This window comes from Thermobia domestica, chromosome 1 (assembly GCF_964235325.1).
Source record: "Thermobia domestica chromosome 1, izTheDome1.hap1.1, whole genome shotgun sequence".
NCBI lineage: Eukaryota > Metazoa > Arthropoda > Insecta > Zygentoma > Lepismatidae > Thermobia > Thermobia domestica.
This window is the reverse complement of record NC_137454.1, coordinates 199,238,508-199,257,536: the sequence shown is the minus strand read 5'-3', so window position 1 is coordinate 199,257,536 and position 19,029 is coordinate 199,238,508. Positions and strand designations below refer to the sequence as shown.

General features: G+C 31.8%; 1 long non-coding RNA gene and 1 pseudogene across 1 annotated transcript in view; one reads left to right on the top strand and one right to left on the bottom strand.

The window, feature by feature from the left end:
- LOC145666988 (uncharacterized) overlaps positions 1–16,623 on the top strand; it is a 101,526-nt gene extending 84,903 nt beyond the window's left edge. The window contains exon 3 of the long non-coding RNA XR_014127847.1: positions 15,409–16,623. This is a non-coding gene — a long non-coding RNA (uncharacterized LOC145666988). The remainder of the gene's footprint in view (positions 1–15,408) is intronic.
- LOC145665527 (NADH-ubiquinone oxidoreductase chain 5 pseudogene) lies at positions 4,342–6,091 on the bottom strand (annotated as a pseudogene).
- Positions 16,624–19,029: the final 2,406 nt, after the last annotated feature.

Genomic DNA, 19,029 nt, shown 5'->3' with positions numbered 1-19,029 from the left:
AGACCTAAATTTTAGGTCCTGTGCCATTTTTGCAGAAATTACTACATAGTCATTTAGGGGTGTAGCCTGCAATTTTTTCTAGGGGAGCTTGATTTTTATATATTAAAAGCAAATCAAAAGTTTATTTTCAGATTACAAAAGGTTCAATAAGACAATAAATTTATACATATTACACATGTACATAAATACATAATATTATTGTATTTCCAGTTACTTCCTTTTTGAAACCTGGACCTGGACAGAGCGTAAATTTAAAACCACAGCTTGTGGGAAATGTACGAATAAGTTAGTTATAAGAAATCGGAAACTGTTCATGGAAGTCCATTTGTTTGACTGTATTTATCTTCTGTACTCTTATATAAAAGAGTAAAGATGAGTGATTTTTGGGCATACTACTACAAGTAGAGTCGATAAATTTTAGTTATAAAATATAATTTTCTTATGAAAGCAGTACATAAGAAAAAATTTTTGGAAATAAGTATCGTAAAAAGGGTGGGGTAAGATTTTTTTAAAGGGTAGTGTATCTCGCAAGTTTCTAAAGCTAGTAAAATAAAACTTGGCATATAAGCTTTCCTATTAAAAAAAAAACTGAAAATTGAAAATTGAAAATTCAACACATAAAAGGGAAAGAGCAAAGGGAGCACATTTTTTTGTGTTCGATTTCCCCATTACTTACTCAGAAAATATGTAAATAAATTAAGGAAGGATTTGTTTAAGCTAGATGCGTGAAACTCGGCATTTGAACTTTTAACTAAAAGTAATAAAATACTATATGTTTCAGCGTCTTGAAAATTACACTTCTAAGCGAAAGGAGGGTCAGTTTCTATAATATTAAAATATCCCACTGCTTATGAGATTTGGGCAGAAAACTCTTTTTCCTTTAGGCCTCGGTTCATCCAGTTAAGCAAACGAGAGTACAAAGTGGCTGATTAATTAGGTTCTTTTAATTATTTTAACATGTTGACGTAGTTTAATTCTTTTAAAACTGTATTCTTTCACATTCTATTATAAACATATTTCATTTGCTGTAATTATTAAACACGTTTAATAAACATAAAACAGACTAACCTCCGGTCCCGGCCAGAATATGTTTTTGGTGTTAAGCCATTATTTGCCGTCCGTAACATAACCTTTGATTTAAACTTCACGTACTATCAAGACTCAAGTCTCAGAAATGTAGCATATATGAAATATACTACTTCTACTACTACTACTACTAAATATTAATAACAATAACAATAATAATAATAATAATAATAATAATAATATAATAATAATAATAATAATAATAATAATAATAATAATAATAATAATAATAATAATAATAATAATAATAATAATAATAATATGTACTTCTGAAATACATATGTGTCTATGTGTTATTAATTCTTTCATAATCTTGAAAGAAACTTTTGATTTGTTTTTAGTTTGTAAAAATGAAGGCCCTCTAGAAAAACTTGCTGGCTATACCCTGAATGACTATGTATTGGTTTCTGTACACGTATTGTGTTATCACTTACTAGTCTAGTGTTATTTTTAGAACAAGACAATGGTTCTTGTCTTGGAATATTACAAGTTTGGTTTGGTAGTACAGTGATAGAGTGTGACCTATGATTTTATTTCCCTGTAGGGTATGCTATCTGCAATGCAATAAACTGTATATGCTTCTTCTTCCTAACAAGGCTGGGCGATAAGCCCCTGCAATTCCATTACAAATAAGGACGATATTATTTTATAAACTACTTGGTGAACCTTTGTTAATATAACGCTATTAGTTCTTACAACCTTTTGTTAATCTTATTTAACAATTGCAAAATGGAATAAGAGAGAAAATATATAATGATGATGATAGTTTATTTACATAAGGTATACATACAACAAAAGGGAATCTGTTGGTCACTACTGTGTATCTGCTAAACCAGGGTCAAACTCTGTGTGTCACAAAGGTTAGTTTAACAGAGTTTAAAATAATAATAGATATTTTGTTTGACTTACAAAGATTAGCAAAATGATTTGAAATAACACGCCAGACATAGGATAAGCCTTGGACTATATCGCTTAGAATTGTTTTAAGAGTAAATATATCATTTATGCATTAAATTTCATTACTGGCTACTTACACGTTTCGGCCTCGTATTGGAAGTCAGCTTCTCGTGTTCTTTTCATATTCCACGATAACTGTTTTAATTGCACACTCCGCCAAATTACCTTTCCGACCTTACAATACTTTCTTGGAAAACTTCGGCTAACATATATCACCAGACGTTTGGAAAACCGACATCCTTTACTTCAGGATACAATGCGTTATTTAGCATTTCACCCAACACCTCACCGTTACTATCATTCTCCACTTTCGCTCCTATAATCTACCACCGTTAGATCCCTCTTTACTTATCATCGCCGATTACGTCATTCATGAACATCTTCCTCTCATTCACCCATCATTTCCTTCTTTATAATCAAGTGTGCAGGCGGGACATAGAGCAAAGGAAAAGAACGCTGGGTGTAAATGGAGGAACCGGGCTCTATGTCCCGCCTGCACACTTGATTATAAGGATAAAAGGGAATATAAGGGATTATAAGGATTAATAGCAAACATAATCGCAGGACATCTTCTCTTAACCTTACTAGGTAATACAGGCCCTTCTTTATCTCTCTCCATACTCTCCCTACTAATAATTGGACAAATTGCCCTCCTAATATTAGAATCTGCCGTCGCAGTAATTCAATCATATGTATTTGCAGTTCTAGTTACACTATACTCAAGAGAAGTTACTTATGTCAGCACCACAAAATCATCCTTACCACCTTGTTGATCAAAGCCCTTGGCCGCTTACTGGGGCCTTATGCGCCTTAATTACAACTACAGGACTTACTAAATGATTCCACCAATATGACCCCTCTCTATTTTTCCTAGGCATACTAATTACACTATTAACTATAATTCAATGATGACGAGATGTAACTCGAGAAGGAACATATCAAGGATTACACACTATGCAAGTTACATTAGGTCTTCGGTGAGGCATAATCTTATTTATTATTTCTGAGGTATTCTTTTTCATCTCATTCTTCTGAGCCTTCTTCCATAGTAGATTGGCACCAACAGTAGAAATTGGATCTTTCTGGCCTCCAGCAGGCATTGTGCCATTTAACCCAATACACATTCCCCTTCTTAATACTGCAATTCTACTGGCCTCAGGAGTTACTGTAACATGAGCTCATCACAGTCTAATAGAGGGCAACCACACCCAAGCCACACAAGGGCTACTACTTACAATCCTCCTAGGCCTATATTTTACTGCTCTACAAGCATACGAATATTACGAAGCACCATTCACCATCGCAGATGCTGTTTACGGCTCAACATTTTTCATAGCAACAGGCTTCCATGGTCTCCACGTTATTATTGGTTCCACATTCCTAGCCACTTGCTTATTACGCCACCTTTTATCACATTTCTCTCCTACTCACCACTTTGGATTTGAAGCCGCTGCTTGATACTGACATTTTGTGGATGTAGTATGATTATTCCTTTACATCTCTATTTATTGATGAGGAGGTTAAGCCTATTTAATATATATAGTATATTTGACTTCCAATCAAAAAGATCATTAAATGAAATAGGCAATTAATACAGTCTTAACAACCGGCTTACTAACTATTACTATTTGCTTAATCGTTATAGCCATTTCAACTCTTCTTTCTAAGAAAGTTATTAATGATCGGGAAAAAAACTCCCCCTTTGAGTGCGGATTTGACCCCAAATCTTCAGCCCGAATTCCCTTCTCCCTACGATTCTTCCTCATTGCCGTAATTTTTCTTATCTTCGACGTAGAAATCGCCCTTCTATTACCAATAACAATTACTATTAACAACACCAATACGCTATCCTGATCTCTAGTTAGACTAGTATTCCTAGTAATCCTCCTAATAGGCCTTTACCACGAATGAAATCAAGGATCCTTAACATGAGCTGACTAATGAACGGGATAATAGTTAACTATAATATTTGGTTTGCATCCAAAAGGTGTTGCTATCAACTTATCTCATAAGTAGGAAGCAAACGATTGCACTCAGTTTCGACCTGAGCCTTTTGGCCCCTTGGCCCTTACTTGTTAGTTGAAGCCAAAAAGAGGCATTTCACTGTTAATGATATCATTGGGTTTACACTCTGCCCCAACTAAGGAGATGTGAAATTAATCAAGAAGAAGCTGCTAACTTTTATCTTTAGCGGGTTAGACCGTTAACATCTCTTAATATAAATGACATAACCCCCTTAGTATAAATATTACATTACCTTTTCGAGGTAAAAAAGAGAGTACTCTCAGGGAGTATTATTTAGAGAATATAATTCTTCTTAGTATCTTCAATACTATGCTTTCGATATAAGCTACCTAAATATACAAATATAAAGAAACAAAGGAAAATTGTAAAAAATAAAAAAATTAATAAATACATTTTAAATAAATTGTCTTGTGATTGTTGAATCAATATTGAACCACCCTTAAAACTACTATATATGCCTTGGGCACCTAGACACTCTCTCCATCCTTGATCAATATTATTATAGTACACTCCCCCTATATACAAAGGGAATTTAATAATATAATTTGTTGATAGGTAAGGTAAAAATCATATGCTTCCTATTATTGTAGAGTTAAAATAAAACTTCATACACATTAAAGGCTGTCCAATAGAATAACTTGATAGTAAGATACCAACTCACAAACCTACAACACTTACAAGTAATGCACCTATTTTTAGATATAAAGGTAAAACAACACAGTTAACAGTAGGAAAAATTAATCAACTCAATGTTGCACCCCCTAAAATTGCTATCACTACTAATCCTAATATTCCCTTACACATAATCCAACCTTCATTATCACTAATAGAATGAATATTAGTGCCCCCAAAGCCCTTGCCTGTCAAATAAAATCTTAAACGTACTGAATAACATACAGTTAGGCCAGTAGAAAAAAATAATAAGAAAAAGCTGACTACATTAATTAAAGACAAAGAAGAAATTTCCAAAATTAAATCCTTAGAATAAAAGCCAGCTAAAAATGGCATTCCACATAAAGCCAAGTTAGCTACATTTAAACAAGATAAAGTAAGGGGCATCTGACTTACAAGTGCTCCTATTCTACGCATATCTTGTGTGTCCCCTACACCATGAATAATCGCTCCTGCACATAAAAAAAAGTAATGCCTTAAATAAAGCATGTGTCAATAGATGAAAAAAAGCTAATACAGGAAATCCCATGGATAAAATTATTATTATAAGACCAAGCTGACTTTGAGTAGATAAAGCAATAACCTTCTTCAAATCATATTCATAATTAGCACCAATACCAGCTATAAATATTGTCAGTCCTGATAGTAAAAGTAATACATCGCCGGCATAAACACTTAATAAAACGTCTCTAAACCGAATCAACAAATAAACCCCAGCAGTCACAAGCGTAGAAGAATGTACTAATGCTGATACTGGTGTAGGAGCGGCTATCGCCGCTGGTAACCACGCAGAAAAAGGAATTTGTGCACTCTTTGTTATTGCAGCCAAAATAATTAAACTAGAGATAATTACTATTTCATTATTATTTAAAACTCTATGCAAATAAAAAACATAATTTCAACTTCCATAATTTAGTATTCAAGCAATAGCTAATAAAATTGCTACATCCCCAATACGATTAGAAAGCGCGGTTAACATGCCAGCATTATAAGATCGTACATTTTCATAATAAATAACTAAACAATATGAAACTAAGCCCAATCCATCCCACCCAAGGAGAATTCTAATTAAATTAGGGGAAATAATTAATAAAACTATTGAAAGAACAAATATTAATACAAGTATAATAAATCGATTAAGATATCGTTCAGATCCTATATACTGCCCACTGTAATAAATTACCATTCTAGAAATATAAAGTACAAATCTTATAAATATAAATGACATTCAGTCAAATAGAAGAGTTATAACGATTTTATTTCTATTAAAAGAAATAACTTCTCACTCAATAAATACACTATATCTATTAATTAAAAAATTTAAACCTATAAGAAGTAAAAAAACACTCATTCTACTTAAGAGAGTAAAACTAGTCACACAAATTGAGAAAGGTCAAACCATGACCAAAGGGTAATAAACCTTCTTTAGTTCCACAAACTAAAATTTTATTCTAAACTACTCAGGCATCTATAGTCATAGAAATCTCGGGATTAGATTGTGCAAAATAGTAATTTTGTGTGTTTAATGGCTCAATATTAATGTTTAAGAACCAGACATTATCGTTATAAAGTTTGAAGTAACCTACGTATTGTAAGTTTCATGTAATAAAGTATGAAAAGTATAAAGTATTCCTGGTAGTATTTATTGGTTACTTACCTTATATCATTGATCAAGGTATTGAAAATTTGTTTTTAAAGAATATTATGATAGAATTTATGTAATTAGAACATGTAAGCATACTATAGAGGTTTGCTATTAAAATAAATCCCTTATAAAACAATGCGGTATGTAACTTTACTTAAATGGGCCAATAATAATAGAATTTAGTAACATACGCAAGTGGACATTTTTTTAAAGGGGCACCTCTATGTTCCTGCTGCTGAGGGCCCCCAGAGATGCCAGACCGCTCCTGGCAGTAAAGAATATTGGAAATCTAGAAAGTAAACAACGTAGTACTTCCAAAATGTTTTTCCAAGAAGAAACTGGTAAGCTCACATTTAGATAAATTTCTAATCGCTCTTTTTACACTAATTTGAGGAGCCTGAATTCAATGGAACTATTTCTGAACGTATATGTACATGGAGTCCTAACAGAAACGACCTTAAAGTTGGGATCTTTGAAGTGCCGCTTATGCCACTGGTGAAAATGCCCACGCCTGGATATATTTCTTATTGCGCTTTTTATAGCAATTTGAGGTCGCTGAATTTAAAGGAGCTATTTTTAGACAAATTTGTACATTACATCACGAGAAAAATAACCTTAAATTTGAGCTCTTTAAAATATTTTTCGTGATAACATTCACCAAACGGAATCCATTTTGATGCAATGGATTTAAAATCAGTCAAAAATTTAGGGATAAAGTTCAGCTTCCTCCAATGTGTTTGATTTTTTTTAAAGTTCAGTAATAAGTTTGGGAGCAATTGTTGAATTTTATACAGTGGTGTGTATGTTCTTTGAGCCCGTATTATCATAGATTTTATCACCAGTTTTTGTATTTTCCTTAAAGGCTATATATAAAACCATTGATCCAGTTATAAATACTCACATCATCTGTTGCTAAGACATAAGACTACAATCAATCATATTATCTCTTTACCTATTTCTAGAATGTGTTGAATTATTCTCAAACAACCGCATTTTAAAACTTTACCACAGTCCTGGTACCTGAGCTACAACTTTATATCAAATACTAACATCAATTACGGAGATTTTCTAGGTTTGAATCTTTCTTCTTCTTTTCTATTAATGTCATGTTTATTACTAAAAGTAGTTCACAAGTGTTTCAATTGTGTGGAGTGAAACATCAGTATAAAAACGATTTTTCGGAAACTTCTAAATCGAAAACATTGCGATAATTTTTAGATAGGTGCCAATTTTAAATTCTTTTCTCTCTTCGACCATATGGTTAATTACAAGGTACCAATTCAATGGATTCTTTGACATGAGTAATGTATTTAGTGTAAAAAATTCTATAGAGAATTTGCCTTTTTGAAAATGTTAGTTCAGAAAAATCACATTTTTACTTTTTTTCTGAAAAATGGCTATGCTTGCCAAGTAAAAATTTAATACCCCATTTTACATATTGATTTATATAGTACTGTTTCCTGTCTCAAAAGATTTGACACAGCATTTCCCAATTTTTGCTATAAAAATACTAAAGAAAAGACCATTTTTGTTTGTGAAGATATTTTCGGCAAAGAAATTCAATAAACGAAATTAATTATTTTTCGCTGCAATTTAAACGTGTACATAAGTACGTACACTATATACAATTGTAATTAAATATTAAATTAAATTTGCTCTTTAGAGTTGAATGAATTAAATAGAATAAGAATTTAACCTACACAGACCTTTAAAAATATTAATTCTTATTCAAGCATTTTCCTTTAAGAACGAAATTTTTCTGGAAGAAATATAGTGAGATACGTTACTTTCTGTTTACATGATTTACAAAAAAATATGTTATTTTCTGTTATAAAGAATTTATATAGGTAAAAAAAAAAAAAACAGATTATGCTTGCTTGCATATATTGAGTTGCCTTCAAATACGCATTTTTTAAAACATAAAAAGAATTCGTTTTAGAAGAAATTCATATTCAATGGAAGTTGAGAAACCACAATTAAATGAAACGTACATTAATTTAATAGTTTTATTCCTGTTTGTTTATTTTTTATTGATATTAATTATGTATATCAAGTGTGATTACATTGGACTAGGTCGTCACGAGACCTTCTCTCACAAACTTTATAACATAGAAATCACCATTATTGCAAGTTATAAGTACCTCTTTTATATCAAACTGGCATTATATACACATATCATTATCTTTTGATACATTATATCATCTTTTATTGTTGCTAAAGTTAAACATCGATGCTTCTCAACACCGAAACTGGGCCTACAGTTAAAAATGAAATTGGAACCAATGTAATACATTCAAATTTCAATTCTCTCCCATAGGAAATCTAAGCAATTCGTGCTAGCCACTACAGTAGCAGAGAAAGCTATTTCTATTTATAATATTAATAAAATTAATATTGATAAATGACATTTTATTTTTATTAATTATTGATTTTGTCTAAAAATCCTAACTATTCATAACATGCTTATAATTTTATCCATTAAGTTTTACAATAATTTTCTCCCCATTTAAAAACAATTTTTATTATATAGTATTAAAAATTGGAATTTCTAATTTTAATTTTAACCAATTAATTTTAACTGTTACTTTTTCATACATTGATTTTTAATTTATCAATTATTTTTTCAGAGCTTTAATTTTTAATTTTAATCCATTAACTTTTTCATTAATTTTTCAGAGCTTTAATTTTTAATTTTAATCCATTAACTTTTTCATTAATTTTTCAGAGCTTTAATTTTTAATTTTAATCCGTTAAACTTTTCATTAATTTTTCAGAGCTTTAATTTTTAATTTTAATCCATTAACTTTTTCATTAATTTTTCAGAGCTTTAATTTTTAATTTTAATCCGTTAAACTTTTCAGTAATTTTTCAGAGATTTAACTTTTAATTTTAATCCGTTAAACTTTTCATTAATTTTTTCAACTATGGATACTTCCATGCAGATTTCTTCAATTTTTGTGGGATGTAGGAGCTAAAACCATTTTTCTTTCGTATACAAATGTAAGCACATTGTTATTTAAGCGACAAAAAGTTAGATGCTAATAAGTTTAAAAGGATGATTTTAATTGCTCAATGGATGATACCTTTTGATTTAGAGAAGGGACCCGGAGAAAGTACCCACAAAGACAGAAAGATGTTGCATTGAAAAATTGTATGAGAGTAAGAATACACCATCTACTGTATGAACTAAAATGAAAATGGAAGCATACAATGACAAGGACTTTTGACACTGAAGGATAAGTTCGAGAAAGCTTTTAGCAAAACCAAGAAGGAAAAGACAACTGGGATAGATAATACAAATATTGGACCTTATGCAGAGCCGTTTTTAGCGTTCTATTAAGAGCATCACTAACGCGTGATACTAACTTCCTTATTTAGAAAGGGGTTAGTCAATTTAACAACGAATTATATCGAAAAAGACCAGCCACGATGATTTTGCAGGGTTGTACAAACAGTTCAGAAGAAACCAAGTTAAGAGAGACCTGTTCTCTCTCATATTGATTTCTCCTATTGTGTTTGGAGAACTCCGCGAAAAAGTCGTGGCTGTCCTTTTTCGATATAACTAGTTGTTAACTTCACTGAGGTCTTTCTAAATGCACAAGTTAACACCAGGTGTTAGTCATGCTCTTAATCTATATGTTTATACATGAAAGTCACTATGTTTGTGACAACTCTTGAACCACCCCACCGATCTAAATCAAATTTTCAATATAGATTAGGTTCACGCCTAGGATGTCTTTTATCATTTCACTTTGACGGTAGAACTTAGAGGAAGAGGAATAGGGATATAAATTATCGAAATGATCGATATTAGTGTTAAATCCACAGTTTTCGCGGTTGCTAAGACGAACAATGACATTTCCGATACTGTTTAAACCCAAATTCAGCCCCATTAGTACTCGTAAGGAGGGATGGTGAGATGTAAAAATAATTGAAAATGACTGGTATTAGTGTCATAGTTTTTTGGAGTCCCTAAGTTGATTTGTGACAGTTTTGGTGCCCTTTATGTCCAAATGAAACGTATTCTCCCTGTGCGAAGAACGAGTAATCTGCTAGTAGAATGATAAAAATTACTCTGCACAGGGCCCATTGAGTTTACTAAGAATTTAGGAAAAGATAAAAAAAAGATGTGTTCCGAACTTTTTTGCTATCTCAACTCTCCTGGTGTCCTACCACTAAATTATCCTCCTTTTCAGCATCGAAATCAATTCATTAACTATCTATCTAGTTCATTTATCTTTACTTTAGTAATTCAAAACAGAAATAAACAAAGCCTCTGAGTAAACTACTATATTGTTTATTAAAATATCTATGGGTAACAGTTTCGCCAACTAACTACGCCCTTGGCTTCATCAGACACATTATATCAATAATGTGCCTAATGAAGCTAAAGGTTTAATTAGTTGGCAAAACTCTTACAAATCGATATTTTAATAAAAACATTGTACTTTGCTCAGAGGCTTTTTGTTATTTCTATTTTGTTCCGAATTCGTAATCAAATATGTAAAACGAGAGAACGGCCTCAATATTTCTTAGATACAATTAAATATTACAATATATTCACTAAGAAAATGGATGCAAAAGGATGAGAACTATTAATTTCACTTCCTATATAGCAAAACTTCTGTTTTGAACATTAAATAAAAAAGGAGATTATATGGATGAACAAATGACTGGAAGAAGAATTTTGGTTTGGGGTAGGGAAGAACACAAGAGATGCAATTAGCTGACATTGAGTAATAGATGAAAAAGATTTGTAGACAGAAACAAGGAAATGTATGTAGTATCTGATGATTTTAGACATGACAGGATAAAAACCGTAGAAAAAGCAGTAAAAAATACCAGGAAAATATAAAGGGACGGACTCAACAGGATACAGCATTACGAAAAACATCTTATCGATTACTGACGTTCATACAAATGGTAGTGTAGCACCTGTGTGAAGTAGTTGGCTTAAGCTGTATGTTCTTTTGTTCAAGCAGGTAAGTTGTTAGCTCATGTTAATGCTTTTGTTGTTGTGTCTATACTGTATATACTTTTTAATTACTGTCTCTCATTCCTTTCTTAACCATCCCAGATTTACGTCAAGTTTTGTATAGTTTAGAAACATACGCAAATCTTTATAAACGACTCTTTCTATTTCATTCGTTGCTCCAAATGAAGTTTTTGAGTCTACAATATTATGAAGTTTTTGAGCCGTTTCTTGCCCCGTACAACTTAGACCTAAATATTTAAATATCTAAAGACATAATAATAAGTGTGTTATCAGCATTTACCATAAACCCACTACAAGTAAACTAAACTCTCTCTCTCTTTACATATATATATATATATATATATATATATATATATATATATATATATATATATATATATATATATATATATATATATATATTATAGATTCGCACATTCATTAGTAACAAATGTCAACGTATGAAAAAACTTCTTCCTTCGACTTTCTCCATTGGTGTCTGATTTAGAGAAAGATATCGGTTGCTTATTGAAACTAGGTAGCCTGAATAAATAACCTGTTTTTACTTCATTGGGTTGATACAATCAGGTTAAAGGAAATCTTCGTTTCGACAGATCTGAAACCGAGACCCAGCTAGAAAAGTGTCCTATACTCTCCAGATTAACAACTGCATTGAATAAGATTTTTTTAGTATGGTTTTCGCACACCATTAAAATCCTCCAAAACTTTGGAAAAGAATATTACCTAACCTAAGAGCTATTACACCGATTCCAATGAAAAATTTGAATCTACGAGACCAAGTGCAGCTGCCTTGAAGGTTAAGTAGGCATGATGAAAATAAATTTAAAAGATCAAGGAACATTTCAGAGACGCTAAATGAGAACACCCAGTTTCAGGTCCTTCGAAACACTTAAAATAAATGCAACACAATGCAGTAAACTCAAAAATAGGAACCTAGAATGAAATAAGGAGGTTTTTCATTTATTCATTTATTGTTATTTTTTATTTATTTATTTATTTAATTTCATTATTTGAAAAATATGTAAAATTTCACGTAGGTGTGGGTTGGTTGAGAAGAATAGGACATAGTACTTAAAAAATGCATACGGTATTGATACAACAAAACGTTGAAATGAGCTATCAACCTTCTCTGCCTGATAAAAAGAACATACAACTTGAGCCAGCCATTTCACAACGTAGTGCATTACCATTTGATACTGGTCTAGCCCGTTTAGTATGTGAACAAGGCTGCAAAGGAGAGCTGAAAATTAGGAGGTGTAAGATATCTTCAGAAAATAAAATCCTAAATATGTAAAATGGTTGTTAACATTTCTGAGCGTGTTAGCATATTACCAAATACTAGTTAAAAATATTATAACATAAACTTTATTAATTATAACCTCTTTCGCTGATGCTTCATCAAACTGAAAAGTGGAAGTAAAAGGCAAATTACGAAAACAGGAGCATATAAATCTACAATTTAAGAAGCTTTATTTACTGGAACAAAACTTTGTCGTTAGAATCCAATGAAGAATTCAGAATTTTAACCTAAGGGGTAATATGAACTCTTCGACAGGGACTGAAATTTCTAGATTATCTAATTGAGATTTTTTTCCCCCGGAGAGATTTAATTTTTCAAGAGATTCTCCGTTTCCTTCTGTTTTCTCGTTTCAATAATTCTGTAATCATTCACTTTCATTTATCATTCGTGGTCATGAAATTACAGATCTCACTCATCATAGGAGGAAAAGAGGAAAAACCTGGAGGAAACGAAAGCAGTTGAGAAGCGTCCATAAGTTAACCATATTGGATAACAATTACCAAGCCTGCAAATTAAAACTTTTGTTTTGCAGCGTAAGGTGAAACAGGTGTTTTTACTTAATTTAGATGTGCTGGTTTAAAATCTACCTATCGTTTTTCCGTAAAGATTTTCTGCGATGTGCAGATGCTATAGTTAATGATCTAGCGATTTGTAATAAATATTTAGTATCAGTGACAATATTAAATGTATATAATCCTAACAACCAACACGAAAAAATAATGAAAACAAGTATAAAACATTCAAAGAAGCTTAAAGTTATGTGAAATTTACCAAATACAAATTGTTTGCTCCGTTGTTTAGTTATAAACGTGTGCTGGGGCGACTTGTGTTCGTGGTTGCACGGGTCGACTTGCGTTCGTGGTCTTCACATGATCTCTCGCACTAGCTTATCTCGCACTACGAATAAATTTATAATCTTGGTGGTATCGACCCCTGTTCTTCACTCAGTACACCTAAGTTTTACTGAAAGTAGTCAAGGTGACAGTGGAAGAAATGGAACTTAAAGATTTATGTGATATGCCAGTGTATGCATTTTTAGATCATAGTTTTCACAGCTTGGTTTTGAAGCTTCTGAATCTGCGAATCCTCAAAAGTCCCTTCCTCAATCGTTGCATTGGACAACAGGGAAGCGTTTGAACTAGATATTGGAAGCAAGGACCATCTTTGTTCACTCTTTGATAAGTTTGCTTCATCAAATCGTAGAGAATGCACTATATTTTGTTCCCGGCACTAAAGCCTTTCTTTTAGGTCAACATGTCTTCCATATGCTCTACTATGTCATTTGCATAAAAACATAAGAATTTAATGTTCAGATCATAGCAAACACACCATTTATGTTCACTATAATTGATTTTGCTCTAACACAATAGATAAAGTGGTAAGTTTCTTTATGGTTTGTCAAGCAAGCTATTGGTATAGAGGCTATTTGATTGCCCTTGTACAAGAGAACTCCCATTGAACTTTTCTTATTTGAGTCAAAAATGAGACACTAGTCTTTCAGTCCGTACATTGTTCCTAAGTGGTCAACCAAACCATGAATATCAAAACAGTACCAAATATCTTCTTTCACAGCAACAAAACAAAATATTCGATTGTAGCATTCATGAAACGAACTTACATTTCTAAAGTAATACATTACACGAAAACACATTTTAAAATGTTTAAACGTTTAAAATTTTATTCTGCAGATGCTGTACTTTATAAAAGTGCATCAATTGTATAAAATTGAGATTGAATACAAGTAGAGCGAAACAACTAATGGTTTTATAATCAGAGCATTAGATTGTCAGGTCCTTCTACATTAAATTAAAAGTAACATTAGTAAAAATGTAATTGTAAGGATAGAAAAAGTAACCGTTAATAAGTTGATAATAAGATAAAATAGGCTTTATCTTTGTCACTTGCCATTACTGATATAAATTTATTGCCACTAATCAACCTTGAAACTTGGTTGTACAGAAAATTAAACTACAAAACTATGAAATTAAAGCAATAAAACTTAGCCTGTTAGCAGGGATCAATCCATGATCCGATAAAACTATAAAGCAGAGATACATTAGATTATAAGGTATACTTTAATAAATTACATTATAAGGAATAATTTAACTTAAAAAAGTTAGATTATAAGGAATAGTTTGTCTTACATCATTCTAAACCTGTGGGATCAAATCGAACAATTTACTTGCTCTTCTTTGTGCATCGCTGTTGATTTATTCAGTCTCGTGTATCAATGACAAGCGTCAAAGTACTCCAAGCCGAATGTTGATTTTTTAAGAAGAGACTGGTTTACTTTTTCACGTTTCTTTTGTGTCCAAAATAATATCTGGTTAACTAGAGTTTTATTTGTTATTTGATCATAGCAACCGTTCTAGGAAGTCCATTTCCAGTGTCAGTTTTTAATTTTTATTTTTGAAAGTCGTTAATAACCTGTTTATTGGATATCTATTCCGTGGGGAGTGTTACTTCAATATCACCTTCTTTAGATATCACTGATGCAGAGTTAACTCCTGTAATCATCAAAAAATCTTCAGTCAATTTGCATTTACAAAATAACTTATTAAAAAAAAATCTAATTCGTAGTTCCAACAAAGATTTGCCTTATCTGTCATAATACGTTTCATGCCACAAAATCTTCGCAGGCTTGTGTTATTTATTGAAAATAATAATTTCCATATCTATAATACTCGACACGTTAATTATATGTTTTTTTTTTTTTTTTACTTACAGGTAACTGCAATTCCTGAAAACATCATTCACTCCCTTGTAGCGTTGAAAATTGGTTGAAAACAGAGAAAAGACAATGAAAACATTATGCAAATAGAAGAAACGGACTTACCGGAGTCGAGCAGTGCGAAAAAACTCTTTGCGCAAACTTGTAGTCGCTCATCTAATGGCATAACATCACGCTGCAACATGCGAGTTCAATTTGTGTATTCTTTTCTTTTGTAGCACGAGGTTGTCACTTTTTTTTTTTTTTTTTTTTTAATGCCAATGTTGTTTGTATTTCTCAATTACCTCCTCCTATTTATTTTTCTCAACTAACCCTTATCTAAATTCAACTTTGAATTTCTTAAACAAAGATATAAGTTTTCGGAAACGGGTTTCTCAATTTCATTTTTAGCCCCGAATACACTTCTTGAATCATCAATATTGTATTGTATTTCATTCAAATGTTTCGACAATCCGAAAACTGAGTCTTACGCTTTGGTGTCTCTGAGATGTTCTTTAACCCGTATTTTGAGATTTCTTTTTGTCATACCTATATATTCTTCCTGACAACTGCATTTTATTTCATAAACATCTGATTTTTCACTGGAATCAGTATAATAGCTCTGCGTAACTGAGTGTAATATTAAATTGAGTGGTTTTTTTATCCAAAGTTTTGGGCATCTTAATGCAGTACGTAATCCATATTGTGTGAAGATCTTATTTAATACATTTGACAATGTGAGGAATATAGGTAGACCAACCCACTTAACGTCAATGGTTTCGGTTTCAGGGATGTCGGAATGTAAATCTTTTATAACCTGATTATACCAACTTAATAGAATAAAGTTTGGATACATATTATATTATCTAGTATCAACAAGCAATCAATCTCCTTTTGTAATTCGGACTCCAAAGAATTAAGTTATATAGCAAGGAGAAAAAAAAAAAATGTTATCAGTGTTCACCATAAGTCAGGCACGCAGACAATATATACATTACAGATCAGCATATTCTCAGTTACCAAAGTGAACACTTGAAAATTCATTAGCAATTTATCGTCGTCTCCTTTAGTCTGAATGTCATATTCGGCAAATGTTACACTAGAAATAACATTTCTTTACAACCTCAGATGATTTTTCTAAATAGAATATAAACTATACGGTTATATATACACTGTCTTTCCATTTTCCAATAAAGTTATAAGCTTTATTAATCATATTTTGATTGAATATTAGGCATAGTTTCTTTCTATAGTATACTGAAAGATGTAATAATAGCATCACAGGGATGTTATATAACTTTTTAAGGGGACATTTATTTCTCTTCTCTTCTCTGTGTGTGTGCCCATAGACCAGTATTTCATTGTCTAATATATGATAAAATTCCATTAAAAATATCTTCTCTTCACAGTATAAACAGAGATAAGATACTGTCGAAGAATACCTGAGGTAGTATCACTTCCATCTTTCGCCCTGCAGCGTTCAGTGGCAATTTGCAGAACAAGTAGTTGTTTGCTAATAGAAGATTATTAGTCTTTTCCCTGAGACACCTTGCAGTCTAAAATAAATCTACTTACCATACTTCTTCTTAAAAAGAAAAAAAAAAAAAACAATTATAATTGTATTTGTGTACAATGTGAGTACTATTTTCTACCTTTACAAAAATAAAATTAATAGCATCCATGTTTATAAACCCTGACATAATAATTAAGTCAATCCCAAATCTTATTCTGATACTTTACACAAGGCTCCACATTTAGTCAGGGAAACATGAAATTTGTAATTTACGTCCCATGATCATGCCAAAATAGGGAGATGATTAGTGAAAATTAATGATTTGAAATAATTGTGAAAATGATAATAGGGAGGAAACGCAAGAACCCCGAAAAAAATCCATGGACAGGGTATTCTCTTCCACAAACTTACATCTCCTGCGGTTGAAGTATGGATCCTTTGCACAGAAGTGAGCATTTTTAGCACTCTGTTTTTATTTATTTATTTTTTTTAATTTTCTTTCGTGACAGATAATGTACCAGAAGAACTATTTCAGTACCAGTACATATTTTTTCTTACGATAAAATTTTGTGACAAGTAATTGTCATAACAGTAGTTGTTAACTGTAAAAAACTACGAGTGAAATTCCTTTTGCTTTTCCAATAAAATGAGGATTTGAAATTTAGCCCTCTTTTCCCTGTGTCCCAGCATTTTCGGATTACATTTGTTCATTGGTTATTTGGAGTTAAACGTTCCTTTTTAATACCGATGTCCTATTAGACGTGAATCTACAATTTCATGTTAGATCCGAATCACATGTACTGTCGCCAGGAATTGAATCCGGGCCTCCCGCACCAAAGGTTACGTGCTTATCATTTAGCCACGAAGGAGCTGTTACATGAACTAAAATATATTAGTCTTTACGTGACAATTTTGGATTTCGAAAATGAAATTTATTCTTTACACTTATACTCCAACTACAGGAAATTGCTTTAAGAAGTTCTTTTCTACTCTCAATAAATGTATAAAATTCCTTACAAGTAAATGTCAAATTTTCTCTGATACAGTCCCTGTCATCTCTTTAAAACGATCTAAACAGATGAACCAAATATATTAATTGTTGATAGATAGTGAAAGGTGATAGTTTTGGATTTACAGAATGAAAGTTGCTTTTTAAATCTATACTTAGAAATAGATGAAACTGTTTCGAACTAGATATAAATTTTAAAAAAAACGGTCATAAAGGGGCTGGTAAGAAGTTTGTGCCGGTCACCGGCTTTAATAAAAACAACAGCAATATTTCCGGCCAGGCCAGTGAAAAACCGGCCAGTTGGCAACCCTAAGAACAGTACAATTGATTTCCTATATAAATAAAATGGACCATTTGTTATGAATGGATACTTTTTATTATTGTATATTATACATATGATTAACGACTGTGAACTACCAAAATATCATGTCACGAGACACCACTGTCGGTGGCATTATTAATACTCATAATTTATGAAAGACGTAAATAATTGCCACAATACCATGCATGATCTTATGTATATAAGCCCCATGTATTTTATGTTGTATGCTTCTAATTATAAGTAAACATTTGTAATTTAATTGTCGTTAACATTGCTAACTACCTCTGTACAAGGGGAAGGGGAAGCAAACTGAATATATGAAGCAAAGCGAATAACGTAATTTACAGTCAATTGAATATAGATAGCAGGAAATGATTGACCAAGTTTATGACGTCACTAATGGAAGAAGAGAAGGACGTTAATGGCTAATGTCTGCATGTTGTTTCCACGGGAGAGAAGGAGAAAAGAAATTACACATTTTGCTTTAAAAAAAAAAAAAGTAAGGTTTTCAGAATCTTTTCCTACTATTCTGTGGAATGTTTGCGAACATAGCATGCATGAACAATGTGGGGTCTTACCTTTATTATCACATTTGGAAATAATCGTAACTACGCACTCCATATGCTGCAGATATTCTTTTGTTTCGTATGGCAGTGTGGGGCAAAGAAAATAATTTTAGAAGGGGCAAAACGAATAAGGATTCACTGTCAAGAAATCTCTACAAAAAAAAAAAAAAAAAAAAAAAAGAGTGCGAAGAAGTATAGCAAGTCCAATAAGTCTGCCGAAGCAGATAT